Here is a 16,775-nt window from a genome sequence, read left to right on the forward strand (position 1 = left end):
GTACTTCTCTCCTCTTCTCCTTCTGTCCGTAGTCGCGTACCTAATGCTGTTGCTACTCTTTACTCTCCATTTGGACCGATCCTTGGGTCCGATGTTTCTGATGTCTCTCAGAGATGAAGTCAAATTCCTGGTGGTAGGGAGAGTGAGACGTTTGTGGAAATGACGCGTAAATGGATTAGGCATCCTGCTAAGTACACCCTGCGCATAGTTTTCGAGACGTTCTCTCAATTTAATGAGCCCACACAAAGATTTGTATTTGAGGAAATGTGTAAATCCTTACGAGACGAGTGGGATGATGATGAGGTAGACAATGTACCGCCCGAAATGATTGAACTTCAGAATCAGTTTTCGAACGGCATGATTGTGGGTGGTAATGTTCGACGTGCTTTAGAGCGTCTCCTATCCTTCCGATCTACAGTACAACCTTGAGCATTGTTTAATGATGCCACTGAAGAGTGGATGGCACAACCTGGTCAGTATCCCATGCGAGAAGTTCCCCCAGTGTGGATGCCAGGTAATCCCGCTGCTAACCCTGCAATTTTTCCACACTTCCAGAGAGTTTGGATACACCTCCCATGGAAGCGATCAGAAGTTTTGCAGGTGAAGCAATCTTTACCTGACCACCGGAAAAATCCGGCAGGTTATTATAAGGAGTTATCCAAATTAGTGGATGCTACTATTATGAACCTTGCCGATATTGACATGCTGTTCGGTAATGTTGTACCTCAACCAATTTGGGCAAAAATCCGTCAAGAGAATCACGTAGCCGAGTTAGGCGGTGATTGGGCTGCTCTTGCGGCGGCCGACGGACGACAAGTTGGCGGGGCTAAGCCTGAACAGCTCATTGCTGATCTGCCCCAGCGGATTATTACACTTATGAAGACACTTATGCCGGCGATGAGAGTTAATTGGGATAAACTGTCTGCGTGCAAGAAAAAGAAGGACGAGAGTGTCTCTGATTTCTTTACCAGATTTGAGGAGGCATTCATCGATAACAGTGGTCAGGATATGAGCACTGAGGGAGGTCAGCGACTGTTTGTGGATACATTTGTATCGAATTTGTTGCCTGAACTCAGCAACAAATTGAAAAATTCCGAAAGTTCGTGGGCTGTTTCGACTACTGCTCAAATATTGGCCACAGCTCAATATTATGAAAACAGAGAAAAGGAAAAAAGTGATCGTGCAGATAAGAAAACGAAGGATCTTAAGACTAAGGTTCTGTTACAGCAAGCGTATCCTTCGCGCTCGAATCAAAATGACTCACAACAGCAAAATAGATCACAATCACAGTCTTTTAGGACTCAGTCGCGTACTGACTCCTCTACACCGAGATCTATGCTTGGATATAATCAATGCGCATACTGTAGAGGTGAGGGCCATTTGAAGTTTTATTGTCCAGTTGTGCGTGACCGAAACAATGGTGTTTCGGCTCGAGGAGGTCGTAGTGGTCCTCAACAGGCATCTCGTGGTAGAGGTCGTGGTGTCACTCAGAATCAGAATGAGCGTTCTACCACTTCATCAGACTCGAACAATTGCTTTGATCAGCGTGATTCATCATCAGGTAGATCTGCACAGTATCATGTAGACGACTATTACGTCGAGCACGATATTGATGCTGACGGTAATTACTAGGACAGCCACAGACAAAGAGAGGGAGTAGTATCAGTTCCGGTTGATCAGAGAGGGCCTTACGTCGCAGTTGCCACATCGGGGGTAGTTGAGCCTTTTCTGTTGGACACTGGTGCAGCGAAAAGTTCCATCATGCATTCGAAACTCCCTGGCGCACCTTTGTCTGGCTTAACTAATGTTTCCGTTGGATTCTCTGGCGCCCCCGTTAGCAATCCGGTCTCTAGCCCTTTGCCCCTCACAATTGGGCTTCGTGAGCTAGAAGCTCCTTTGATTTTAACTACTGGTTGTGGTGAGAATCATTTGGGTCTGGATTTTTTGAAGCGGTTATATGCGACTTTGTACTGTTCTCCTGCGGGTGTGGAGCTTAAATTGGGTCGGAGAGTGATCTCTCCTATGTACTTGTCGACTGATAAGCTTCCACCAGAATTGAGTTCTCTTCCTGAGTCTTTGTGGGCAACAGGTCCCAATGATGTGGGCCTGCTGGACATATCACCTTATGTTGTCCAATTGAAATCGAATGTGCGATCAGCACGTATCCCCCAGTATCGTATCTCTCTTGATGGTGAACGAGCGCTATTAGCGATCATCTATGACTTGATTAAGAAGGATGTTATTGAGGAAACTCGGGGAAATGTGTGTAATAGTCCTGAGTTACCTATTTTGAAACGCACTGATCTATCCAAGCCTCCTGTGTATCGTTTTGCCATTGATTTGAGAGAGGTAAATAAAATTGTGATTCCACAATTTCCTGTGGTGCCTGACATTATGACTTTATTGACTCTGATTCCAGCATCTGCCTCCTGGTTCTCAGTAATCGATTTGAAGAATGCTTTCTTTAGCATTCCGATTGCTGAGGAAAGCAGAGATCTATTCGGCTTCTCATTAGGTGGTCGCAGCTTCAGGTTTAAACGCGCTCCTCAGGGCTACTGTGAGAGTCCATCAATCTACAGCCAAGCGCTAAAGAGTCAACTTGATGTGTTTGTGTTACCGGCTGGTGCGGCCTTGATTCAGTACGTTGATGACTTGTTAGTGGCTGATGATACTAAAGAGATTTGCAAAACTGCTACAGTATCGCTGTTACAGCATCTATGTGACTTACATCACAAGGTGTCACCTTCTACGCTTCAATATTGTTGTCAAGAAGTAACCTATCTAGGTCACTTATTGTCAAAGGAGGGAAGAAGGTTGACCCCAGAGAGAATTGCAGCGATCGCTCGAATGACTGTGCCAACAACTCAGAGAGATGTGAGTGCCTTTCTAGGTATCACGTCATACTGCAGGAAATGGATTCCAAATTTTTCATTGCTAGCGAAGCCATTGTTAGCCCTCACGTGCAAGGATGTTCCGACTCCTTTGCCATGGACTGAAGAGTGTCAGAAAAGTTTTTCTGAATTGCGTGATGCGTTGTGTTCGGCCCCTGTGTTAGGTACTCCTGACTACAGTAAGCCGTTTACACTATACGTTCACGAGAGAGAGGGTTGTGCGTTGAGTGTTTTGACGCAACAATTTGGCGGTAAGCAGCGTCCATGTGCATATTTTTCCTCGACCTTGGACCCAGTAGCTAGAGCATTGCAGAGTTGTCTAAGAGCGACAGCGGCAGCTGCGGTATCCATCCAGCAATCTGCAGGACTGGTCATGGATAATATGCTTACGGTGATGGTTCCGCATGCAGTTGACACTCTCTTGAATCGTACAAAAACCCAACACTTGACGAGCGCAAGGTTGTACGGTTATGAGTTGACGCTTTTGGCAAGTCATATACAAATAAAGCGTTGTAATGTACTGAACCTGGCGACATTGTTGCCGACTAATATGGAATCAGATGATGTACCACCACATGATTGTTATTTACGTGGTGAGGAAGAAACGAAGGGTCGTGTTGACCTAAAAAGCACTCCATTGGCAGATCCCGATGGTACTTTGTATGTTGATGGTTCGTGTTTCAAGTTGCCGAATGGTGATGTGACGACTGCGTATGCTGTGGTGACGTTGAGTACGGTTGTGGAAACTGCGAGATTGAGCCAGAATTCAGCGCAAGCGGCAGAGTTGATTGCGTTGACAAGAGCGTGTGTTTTGTCTAAGGGAAAGCGAGTGAATGTGTTTACAGATAGTCAATATGCGTTTGGCGTTGCACATAGCTTTGGTCGATTGTGGAGAGAAAGAGGATTTATGACATCGCATGGTACGAAGATCCAACACGGACAGCTCGTGAACGATCTTTTGGACGCACTTACATTGCCCAAGCAGGTGGCAATCATTAAATGCAGCGCGCACCGAAAGGTTACGGATAATGTTGGTCGTGGTAACGCGTTTGTGGATGAGATTGCTAAGGAAACAGCTAAGAATCTTGCAACCTGAATGTACGTTACGAGTTCAGTGAGGAGGCCGGCGGAGACTGGTATGTGTGAGGACACTGTTGAGAGTGTGAAAGCGATTCAGAATGAGGCCACCGAAACTGAAAAGACTAAGTGGAAAGAAAGCACGGGAAAGTTAGATGCGCATGGATGTTGGATTGATTTGTCGGAATGTCAGAGGTGGATGTTACCGGATGCATATGTGCTAGCCGTTGTGACTATGGCTCACGGCTTGTCACATATTAGCGCGAAAGGTATATGTAAGTTGTTGTCCCCTGTATGGAAGAATGATGGTATCGCTAAGTGTGCTGAGAGAGTTGTTAAGAATTGTATGGTATGTATGATGTATAATCCTTGCAAGGGCACCCCCACTCCACCTGGACATTTTGCTCCTCCTACATGTCCCTTTGAGGTTATCCAACTGGACTTCATCCATATGGAGAGATGCAATAACCTGAAATATGTTTTAGTTGTGGTTTGCGTGTTCTCCAGATGGATTGAGGCCTATCCTCTTAAAGATAATACTGCCCTGTCCACCGCGAAAGTCCTACTGAAGGAATACTTTCCTTGGTATGGAATGCCACGGATTGTATGGTCAGATAACGGAAGTGAGTTTGTGGGGAGTGTGATGAAGAGTGTGTGTAAGGGCCTTGGAATTCAACAAAAATTCCATAGCGCCAATCATCCCCAGTCAGCAGGTTTAGTTGAAGGGTACAATGGTACTCTGAAACTGAAACTTGCTAAGATTCAAGCGACGACTGGTTTGTCATGGCCTGATGCCTTTCCTCTAGCTCTCTTGTCAACCAGGGCGACTGTGCACTCTCGAGTAGGGCTTAGCCCATATGAGATTGTGTTCTGCCGTCCTGCGAACATTTGGGGAGTCCCGAGGCCTAAGGCCTTTGATGGTCTCGAATATCCAATGTTAATTGATTATCTTCATGATCTGACTGCTAAACTGAGGTTAATTCATCAACAGGTCTTTGAAGCTCTACCGGCACAGACAGAGGGTCCTGGACATCGGCTCCAACCGGGTGACTGGGTGGTCACCCGCAACTTTGGGAGAAAGCGTAATCTGGAGCCAAGATTTGTGGGTCCCTTCCAAGTTTTGCTGGCTACAAGGACTGCAGTTCGGTTGGAAGGCAGAAAGAAATGGGTGCACGCCACCCACACCAAGAAAGTCCTGATCCCTTTGCCAGCAGATTCTTGGGTTCGAACTGGGATTGCCACAACGGAAACAGAGACCCCTCTACGTTTTGTGCTGTTTAGTGATGCTCAACCTGTAGGAGAAACTTCATTGCAGCCAGATACATTTGTTGAATCGTCAGCGTTGGAGAATTCGAGGCCTGAATTGTCATCTGATCGGTCGAACACTGTTTTGCAACCTGACCAATTATTTGAAGAGCAGACTCGTCCTGGAAGAAGTAGATATATCCTTCGTTCTCGTGACAAAGACTAATAAAATAAATCACTTTTTGTTTTTCTTTTTTTGAATTCACATTACCCCCTTACTGTTGCCACGAACATTATGAACAATTGCATTCTCTATTAATTTTTGAGTCTCTTTTCACGTGTGTTCCTCTTTTTCCACAGCTAGGAGATTTGCATTAAAAATTGAATGTTTGATTAAAGATAACCTTTTCATCCCGGTTGACCGTAGGGCCGTGCGGGTACTTCCTTCTGTTTAGCAGGTTCCTGACACTAGGTCGGTTACTTTTGTCGATTCCTGGGAACCCCTGGGAATTGATAATCGCTACTCAGAACGAAGTGCGTCAAGAACGTTACGGACAGTTTTTAGAGGATGGATTTCTCTAAGTTGTCGGAAGTAGAGAGAATGTCGGCTCAAAGATCGAAATTGCATAGGGTTGTACGAACAAAATGCTTTCTGTTTCAGGTATTCCTGTTGTTTCTGACTGTTTCTATGCTATTGGTGGGTGGATGTGTATTTTGGAATACAGTTGTTATTGCCTTCCGCTTTACCTACTTCTTCTTCTTCTGAACTAAATTCTATTCCCACTGTTTCTCCACATTCCTTTCATCCTCTGCCCCAACATGAACAGGTTAGACGTGCAGAATTCATGAACAACTCCTTTGTCCAGCTCCTACATCAGCATCAGTTGGTGATGAATACTACTAACTGTTGGGTGTGTGGGTTAATGCCACACACCATGGATAGGGGTATTCCGTATTTGGTTCTTCCTTACAGCTCCCAGGGGTCAGCTCGAGCATTCCAAACTATGTTCCGTAGCGCACTATATTCCTAGCCCCATCGAGAGCCACGCTCTGCAGATCTTGGTCCCGTACCGTACCACAAGCCTTTGGCAAGAGCGATTGTTGACTTAGATAGAGACATTTTTGATGCATCGCTTATTCCAGAGGAAGAGGTGCGAGCATACAAGGACCTGAGTGAGGCTGAGTATAGCATGTCAGTGGGGGATAGACAGCTTAAAAGCTCGTCTCCGATCTGGATCGTACCCCATCTCGGTAATTTCTGCTTGCAAGGCCTTGGTCGAAATCCGCGAGCTCAGCTTGGGAAGAGTGCTTGTACTGAAACGTATGTTTTACCGATGCTCTCTCCCCCTGTTTTCTTGACTGCCAAGGGTACATCCTTTGTATGTTACGATTGCGCATATACATGGTTGCCTCGTGACTTCTCGGGCATTTGTTATATTGCAAATCTGTTGCCACCGACTTTCACAGTTGCCTCGGACTATCACAAGACTAGAGTTGTGAGAGGCGTTATTAGCAAAGAGGACACTGCCGGTCAAGAAGCAGGAGACTTCTTTAAGGGTTTCCTGCCGTTTTGGGGACCTATGGTTAATAGTAGGAACCTGAGACAGTTGACTCGTATGGTAGAATCGACTGCTAACATAACTGCAAGTGCTCTTGGTAATCTGACAGCAGAGCTTCAGGCGGATAGGCTTATGATGTTGCAGAACCGTATGGTTTTAGATGTTGTTCTTGCAGATAGAGGTGGTGTGTGCAAGGTGATCCATTTGAGTTGTTGTATTTTCATCCCTGATAACGCTCCAACTGTGTATCAAGCCATCTCAAAGTTGCATAAGATCTCCGAGTCCATACACGTGGGCATAGGTGATTGGACGCTACTAGGATGGTTTTGGGGCTTGATGTCGACGTGGGGTTGGAAGATTCTGATGATCATCGGGGTTGTTGTAGCATTTCTGTTCACATGTTGTCTTTGTGTGCAGTGTGGTCCTGCCTTATGTGGCCTCTGTGCTACGACGTGTATAAGACGGCCATCTGTTACCAAAGAAGCATTGATGGATAGAATAATGCTGCAGCAACATCTGAATGATTTGATGAATATCGAGATCGATCCTGATATCCACTAGTGCTTGCCTACATGAGGGCAAAAGGAGCGTCTGAGGATCCGTGACAATCATAATGGTGTTTTGGTCTCGTTCGAATATGGACGAGTTTGGTATCTCTGAACCGCAAATGACGAGTTTAGTGGGTGTACGCGTTTTCGCAACGCTGGCCTGAACTGTTCGTCTTATTCGTGGGTTTTTTCATCTGAACCCACGGGTTCCATTTTAGATACGGCATCCATTTTGTCTCTTGCCCTCAAGTAGCCAGCGAACGGACACTGTCGGCTTCGTGACCCTGGGATCCCCAAGCTCTTGCGGAAGACATGTGTTCCTCTGAGGGTGTCTTTATGATGAGGGAGATGACACTGCAAAGGCAAATGGCTCCGCTCGAGGCTCATCTTACCGTCCCGGTCTATTGTTTCAGTCGTGCATGCATTAGGCACGAATCCTTTGATCCTGCAATCATGTCTTCGATATTGCCCCCTTCACTTTTTTTTCAATCTGTTGTCTATCTTTGTCTTCCTTGCACCTGTTTCTGTCTCTTTTCTTAACTCGTTTTACAGCTAGAATGGAATGTACTTAATGGTGGGATAACATACTTTTACAGTTGGGAACCGGCGATGCTACTGTAATTATGTTCCGGGCTCCTGAATACATGAAAGCAACCCTTTTGAAGTTTACTGTGGGAACTGAGTTGTAACCTTTTGTTCGCCATGTTGTGCTATGACTAAAATATGTATAAAAAGAGCGATCCACTGTTGCAATTGGAAGCAGTCTCTCAGAACCTACACGTAGTGTACTTCTTGCGACTTCTGTATCCCTGCAGTAAATAAACGCTGATCTTTGACGCCAAAGGAAGTGTCCGGTGTCTCTGTGATTTGTACGCCGGAACAGGTAACCCATGAAGGTTTCAGGTGTTGTTCCCTGGCACCGCTGGGCCTTAGAATAGCCCAGTCCTTCACTACCAATGACTTTCTACATGCGATTACCTTCTGGCTGACTTATAACATTGCTCTCACCGTTTCTACTTTGCCTGTGTCGCCTAAAGGAGTTTCCCATATCTTTTTTACTGGCACGTCTCTGATTGCTTGTTTTATATTTCATATGATATGCGCCATTTGTCTTCTCTGCCTGCCAACACCAGAGACTGCCTTTCTTCTTATCACGCTCGCGCCCAGTTGCCTATGGAGGTTCACCACCTACTTCTCATAGATCTGCATCGCTTGTCTGCTTTATCCACGAGAAAGATGCCTCTTTGAAGCTCATGCTGCCGTGCACCTTTATATGAGCTATACAGCTTCCTCCTCTTGCTCTGCACGGTGTGAGATATCCTCCTAGTGAATTCTTTTCATTTGCTCTCTCTGCATTGGTCTGGTCGCGCTTGCTTCCCCACTGTATATTTTTGTCCGGCCTTGGTCGCACCACTTGCTGTTTAGTGACTCTTTATGGTGAAACTCCGCAATTTCAAACTTGCCGCGACTTCCAAACTTCCTCCTGGCTCTGACTCCGACTCGCCTCTTCAGGACACGGATATTTCCAACATGTCAAAGCCGGACGTCATATCTGGTGAGGTCCCTAAAGCTCAAAATGGAGGGAAGATCTCCTCATCGTTGCCTACTATCAAACGTCTCAAACAAAATCCTCCTTCACCTGATAATAGTGTCTCCCCTTCATCTTTAGACACTATTTTGGAGGAAATTCGAGCCCTTAAACCATTTATAGAGGCCACCACAGGCAACATGCAGGCTATGCAAGACAAATGGTCGACTCTGGACTCTCGAGTCTCACTGCTGGAACAATCTTCAGAGGCTCTACATTCTACCTGTTCACGATTTCCTTCTTTGGAGGCCGAGGTTCTTCTGCTCAAGAAACACACAGAGGATTTAGAAAATAGGAATCGCAGGAATAACCTTTGCCTTTACGGACTTCCGGAACTGTCAGAAGGGTCCAATCCAACGGCCTTCTTCCCAACTTTTTTCTCAAAAATCCTTGATAATCCTGCCCTGGCCTCCATCAACATACAGAGAGCTCACCGCCTGGGCCCTAGAGTTTCTTCCAAACCTCGAGGTGCCATCATGTTGTTTCTCCAATTTACTGACCTTCTGCAGGTACTTGCGGCTTCCAAGTCTAAGAAACAAATCGTGTGGGAGGGCATTCGTCTCTATCTGTCGCAGGATGTTTCCAAGGCCACCGCAGACAGAAGAAAGCAATTCCTGGACCTACACCCTCAACTCAGACTTCTTGGTGCAAGATATGGTCTCCTTCACCCCTGTCTTTTTAAGGTCACCTATAAGGACAGGACCACCACATAGGAAGACCCTGCCATTCTTCGGGAGTTCCTACGTCGACAAGGCTCTGATGCAATGGACGTATCCAGACCCCCTTGAATGGCTTTTTGTGATTCCTCCTGTTCTGTTTGCGATTGTTTCTCTCTTGTTGCCACTTGTCACGATGCTTTCTTAGTCTTCTTTCATGGTTGTCTGCACATATTATTCTTGTCTTAACTTTTCCTCATGTTTTTATCGAGTTTTTATTCCTATTATGTATTCATCTCGTTTTTTCCTTTGTCTCTGCGGCACCTATTGTCCCTCACCCTTTCCTGATGGACTCGTTTCTGCTTCGTACAGTATTCCTTGGATTCCCTGTTTTTCCCGTGTTTTGGTTCCGGCTCTGGATGGTGTCGTCATTTCCCCACCGGCGCTTCCACTCCCCCCACCGCTTGTGTTTTTCGTTTTTTGTAAGTATGATAATCAGTCGTCCTTTTTGGATGTGTACTGTCTTCTTGATCTTATCTGTCTTTGTTTTCCCTCTCTCCTTTCTCTTTCTCTCTCTCTCTTTTCTCTCCTCTTCCTTTCTGTCTCATATCTTCTTTTCTATTTATCTCATCTTCCTGTTACCTCTTACAACTCTTTTGTCTCCATTTTCTCATTCCTCTCTTTCCTGGAATTAGTAAGCAGTTTTAAGCATTGTTGTATATTTTTCCTGTTGTTATTTAATTCCGTGTAGTTACTTGGAATGTCAAGGGTTTAAATAACCCTATCAAGCGACAGCGAGTACTGACTCATCTAGCTAGACTAAATACTGATATAGCCTTTATTCAAGAATCTCATCTCGCTGAGGCAGAGGCCTTAAAGGTTAAACGTTGTTGGGTGGGTCATGTTCTCTTCTCCCCTACTGCTTCTAAGAAGGGTGGGACTTTAATTTTATTACACAAAAAGTTGAATGTTTCTATTGTTTCACAAGAATGTGACGACCAAGGTCGTTGGGTTTTAGTTCACTTGCTTATTGATAAGATACCGATTGTTTTATTCAATGTTTATGCCCCCACTGGTACTGATAAGCTGTTTTGGCCCTCGATTTCTACTAAGCTTTCTTCCCTTACTGAAGAATATATTATTTTTGGGGGAGACTGTAATTTGGTGTTCGACCCCTTTCTCAATCGTCATTCTAAAGTCAGGTTCTCCCCTTCCAAGCTGCATGCTCAATTCACTAATGCTGTTTGTAATAATGCTTTGGTGGACATTTGGAGATTGTGTAACCCCGACCTTCGAGAATATAGCTTCTACTCTCCCGCTCACAACTCACAATCATGAATAGACTATCTCTTCCTCAGTAAATCCCTCACTCAACATGCTATACACTCCGACATAGGTTCTATCCTAATCTCTGATCACGCCCGGTACTCGTAGACATTGACCTCCTTCCATTCTCGCCTCACTCTGGCAGGTGGAGGTTCAATAATTCCCTTCTTCTAGACCCCCTCTTTAGCAAAGAATTCTCTAATTTTACCACTGAATTTTTCTCACTCAACGCTATTCCTCCTACCTCTGATGTTTCAGTTTCAGACTCTTATAAGGCAGCCTCTAGAGGTTTTATCATTAATTTTGTCTCCCGTAAGAAACGTGCCAACGAGGCCAAATCCTCTTCCATACTTGCTAATATCAAGAAGTTGGAACTTGCCTTTCACTCCACAAACTCAGAATCTTCTCTTAAAGAACTTATTGCGGCCAAGGTTTCTTTTAATAAATTCACCACCAAAGCTGCTTCTAATTCACTCCTAAAATTCAATGCCCGTTACTATGGCGGTCAAAACAAGATGGGGAAACTACTCGCTAACTACCTTAAAGTCCGGAAGGAACGCACAAAAATCAAACAAATTAACACTTCCTCTGGCGATGCTCTCTTTAGAGATAAAGATATTCTTCATGAATTCTTGCTTTTTTACAAATCTCTTTACACGCTGGAATCTATCCCTTCCCCTGACGATCTCTTTACTTACTTCCAATCTCTCTCACCCCCTCCTTCCTTACACGTGAACTTTGAACCTTTATCTGCTGATATTACCCTTTCTGAGGTCTCCAATGCTGTTTCTAAACTTCGAAATGGTAAAGCTCTGGGCCCCGATGGTTTCACCATTGAATTTTATTCCCATTTTGCTTCCCTTCTTCTCCCTAAACTGCTTTCTCTCTATCATACCTTTCTGGCCTCAGGTTCCTCTAGTGGATCCTTTCAACAGGCTCTCATCTGCCTTATTCCTAAAGACGGTAAGAATCATTCTCTGTGCAAAAACTATAGGCCCATATCATTAGTTAACACGGACTATAAAATTCTGGCCAAAATTCTAGCTCTACGATTGGACCCTATCTTGCCAGCCCTGATCGGCCCTGAACAATCCGGTTTTGTGAAGGGTTGTCTCGCTTCAGACAATTCAAGAGTATTTTTCAACATCATCAGCAAAGCTTCATCGTTAGATCTTCCGTTTGCCGCTATTTCCCTTGATGCGGAGAAGGCTTTTGACAGGATTGGGTGGGACTTTATGTTTTGCGCTCTTTCTTGGTCCGGTTTACCACCTAAGTTTATCTCTCTTATCTCACTGCTGTATTCTTGCCCTCAGGCGTCGATTTTCGTCAATGGCGCAGTTTCTGATTATTTCACGCTCAGTAGGGGTGTTCGTCAGGGATGCCCTCTCTCTCCTTTATTATTTGTTCTTGCCTTAGAACCCTTCCTTACCAAAATCCGAGAAGACAGTTCAATCTCCGGTTTCCCCTTTGGTCCTCAACAGATTAAACTCTCCGTTTATGCTGATGACATTCTTTTATACTGTTCCAACCCACTCTCTTCCCTTCCCGCTTTTTTACAACAGGTTTCCTCTTTCTCAGCCGTTTCGGGTTATCGTCTTAATGTTGACAAATGTGAAATCCTCCCCTTAAACTCGTCCTGTCAGAAACATCTCTTTGATGTCTCTGGTTTCTCTTGGCAGCCATCCAAAATTAAATACTTGGGTGTGTGGTTTGCCCCCCTTTTACCTGACACTTTGAAATTTAACTTCGATTATATCTCCAAAAATCTGGATTCCGCTGTCACTCGCTGGCATCCACTTTTCTTATCCTGGTGGGGTCGCCTAAACTCCATCAAAATGATGCTCTCCCCCCTTCTCCTCTACACTCTCTCAATGATACCAATTCATATACCCGATTACTACTTTTAAAAAAATTGACTCTCTCCTGTTGAAGTTCTTCTGGAAAGGTAAGAAGTCCCGTATTGCTCTATCCTCTTTGCGTAAAGATAAATCTCACTCAGGGGTCCGCTTCCCTGACTTCAGAACCTACCATCGGGCTTTTTCTCTCAAACAATCGGCTCGTTGGCTCTCTACAGACCTACCTTTTTATCCTCCCCTCTGGCTTTCCCTTGAGACTTCCTTTCTCTCTCCCTTTGAGTTTCGTGAATATCTCTCTTTTACTTCCTCATTGCCTCGTTTTCAGTTTCCCGTTCTTTCTCATTCTCGCAAGCTTTTGTTTCCATTTCTCTACTCCTCTTATCCATTCTTTTCCTATCAACCTATCTGGCATAACAAATCAAACTTGCTACACAATCGTACTTTCTTCTGGAAATCCTGCATTCCCGCGGTATGCGCTGGATCTCTCAATTACTTTCTCACAATGTCCCTCTACCTTTCTCAGTTCTCAAGTCTCAATTTTCCTTGCCTGCTAGCTCACGATCCCAATATGACGCTCTTTATCCCATCCTTGTCTCGTACTATGCATCTCTGCCAGATTCTCAATCCATCCCCATTTCTCACCGTCCCATAGCCTCAGTTCTGGATTCTTCTCCCTCAGCTTCCTTTTTATACCGCTCACTTCAAGTTCTCATAGACAGAACCAAGACGAAGGTTGAATTGGCCTGGGAGCAGGACTTTTCCTCAGTTTGGACTATCGCCCTTTGGGACAAAATCTGGACTAAGATTTATAAGACCTCTAGAGCTGCCAACACGACCCAAACTCTTTTCTTTCTCTATAATCGCTCTCTCTTTACTCCCACAATGCTGTCCTCTTTCTCAGCGGACACCTCTCCCACTTGCTGGTCTTGCCCTTGCCCTGTAGCAACTCTTTTTCATATGCTTTTCGAATGCCCCTCCACTCTCCATTTTTGGAAACTGGTTTGGTTACATCTTCAAAAGATTTTCCATTTCTCCACTCCCTTCTCACCTACTCACGCTTTTCTGGGCTCCCTATCTCCAGCACTTCCCCAAGGTCGCTCTCACTACCATCTTATGGATCTCTTTCTGGCTGTTGCCTTTCACCACATCACTTCTAACTGGAAGCAAGCCTCCTCCATTTCCTTTATGTCATGGTGGAATGCAATTTGTTTTCATCACAGACTAGATACTAACTTTGTCTCCCCTATCTCACTGGCCATAAAAAGAGACCTTCTCTGGCTTCCATTGTCTGACTATCTCTCCTCCACCTCCCCCTCTTCCATTACATTTGATGCTCATTCTCTTGAGGTCCGCAAACCACCCTGAATTATATAGTTCCTTACAATGTCCGAATATTGGTTTATGCAATTTATTTTTTCTTTTTCTGCTTACTTTTCATATTTTGAGATAATGCTTGTTTTATTGTTTTGCTTTTTTATCCAATGTTATGATTCCCCTTTTTCTCCCTCCCCCCCTCTTTTTAATGATATTAGATTACCTCTCCTTTGATTGTTCTTTTCATTTTTCTGTTTCCTCATGGTCCCATGATTTTTTCCTTTGTACTTCATATATTTTAATAAACTCAAACTTAAAAAAATAAAAAGATAGTTCCTAGACGCGGGTCAGCATGCTCGTGTGACATTTTTTGCTAAGTCGGGGTACCTGTGTCTCAAGGTCAGTTTTATTAAATCAAGACACTTCTGACCCGGAGACAGTATGGTTGAGTGTTGAATTTGGGACACCGGTAGGGTGTGCCATGCCTTTCCATACAAAACGGGTATGGTGTGACAATATCTGGAATTTTGCACATACCTTTTTAGGTGTTTTGGTGTATATGTTCACAGGTTGACATGAGGCTATTGTGACGATTTTTAGGGGATGCGTGGCTAAAAAGTGTGAACACCCCCCCAGGAGGTGTGTTGCCGGTATGAATCCAGACAGCAACCACCTGGTAAATACATTAACACCACCACTTTTTCATGTGTTAACATCAAGGCAAAGCCAGTTAATGTTTAAAAATGTTTTTAATGGTTGGTACCATCTTTCTTTCTTTTATTGTTTGTCAATCACAACAGACTAAGCTTGAAGTACCACTGAGGTGAAGTCTGGTCCCTGCAGCCCTGATGAAATTGCTGTGAGGTATTGGCAATGAAACATTTTGGCCTTTTTCTAAATGAAATGGTCAAAACAATACTGTTTGTTTTAATCTGAGTGTGCTGACAGCACCCAAACAAGTACATACATGTGTGAATGAGTCACAGCTCATTTTAGCTTAGAGAAACGATTCTTGCTTTTTAATCTTTCACCACAGGATCCAGTGTGTATGGAATGACACTGGCACTGTTTCTTTCTTCACCTCTTGAGCATTATCATGACACTAACTTTTCTTTTCTCTTTTCTTCACAGTCATGAAAGTCACCAATGATAAAGAAAAACTGAGCACGCTGGTGAGTACCCACCAGGAGCTCCCTTGTTGATGCTTACGTGAAGTACTTTCTGACCTTGCACAAACTTTTTCTTGATTACTTTAACAAGATTCTTTGCATTGTGGTGGATTGACAAACAGTGAAAACTGTATACCTGGATACGGATGTTATTGGCATTCTTGAGAAGCCAGCATCTGAGCCTTGATATCACTGCATTCCTCTTGTTATCTTTGGAACTTGTTGGTTGTTTAAGTACAATCAGGTCTCATATATGTTGTGCTCTGTAAGATTGCCCAAATTCTTCCTTGTCCACATTTTTCTCTCTGATCATGTCCCCAATCTCCAGGACCAAGGCTGGTCTTGCTGTTAGCATTTTCACTTCCTCAGAGGCAGTGCGTTTTACTTGGATGTTGCTTTGTAAAGCTTGGAATTCTATTAGGTCCTGCAAAACATCAAAACGAACATTGAAGTCAAATGGGGTTTTAGCCATCACCTGCTGATACTATTGTGGTTGGGTAGCCACATCCTTACCCTAAACAGTAGCTCACAAGGTATACAACCCGCCAGGGATTTTCTTGGCATGTTGTTAAGTGCTCTCTGCACCCCGTATAGGTGATTGACCCAACTGCCGCAGGAGCCTAATACCCTTGCGTTAAGGATTGCTTTAAGTTACGTTTTTTCCACTCAACAACCACATTTACTCAGGATGATAGGAGTGGGGTGCCACAAGGCCACACCCAAACTTTCAATGGCTTCTTTGTAAGCCAGAGAGCTAAACGGCAGACGCTGGTTGGAATGTAGTGTGCTAGTTGCGTATGTGCCAACAAAGACTCGCAAATCCTTTATAACAATTTGAGCATTAGGCAAGAGCTGGGGCCAAACCCTCAGGAATATAGAGCATGAATCTACTGTCACCAATGTGTACTTATAAGCCCCGTCTGAGTGCAAGGGGCTGCAGTGATCCAAATAAACTCATCCAAGAGGTTTGTCTGAGATCAATAAAGGTGTTTGTGGTTGAGGTGCTGTGGTGGAGCCTTTCATCTGATGGCAAATGCTGAATTTGAGGACAAAGTCCTCAGTCTGCTCAGTAACCAATTAACTGCTGGGTCTTTTTCCCCACCGTGCTGAACCCTTTTTTGGCTATTTGGGATAGCTCACGCTTAGGCCCTTGTAACCTTTTGTCCACATGAGGTATCCACGTCAAATTTGCGTACTTTTTTTCTGACATCCTGAGGATTGTAAAGATACCCAGGGTTTGTGGATTCTCTTGGAGGAGACCCAGAAATTAGCTACATTTTGGATTTTTAGTGAAAAATGGGAAAAAAGTGCAGAAGAAGAAATCATCTGTTTTTTTCCTTGCAAATGGTATCAATATAGCGTTTGCAGTGATAAAAGTACCATTTGCCCAGCTTTTAGGAACAGGCAGACTTTTGTTAGGAAACAAAAATTTTCTACACAGTTTTGGTATTTTAGTGGGAAATAGCCTATTTTTTCAATTTTTTGTATTTTCAACCTCCTTTTGGTTAGTGCAAGAACTTGATGTAAAAACAATACAATAACGGAT

This window comes from Lissotriton vulgaris, chromosome 4_1 (assembly GCF_964263255.1).
Source record: "Lissotriton vulgaris chromosome 4_1, aLisVul1.2, whole genome shotgun sequence".
Taxonomy (NCBI): domain Eukaryota; kingdom Metazoa; phylum Chordata; class Amphibia; order Caudata; family Salamandridae; genus Lissotriton; species Lissotriton vulgaris.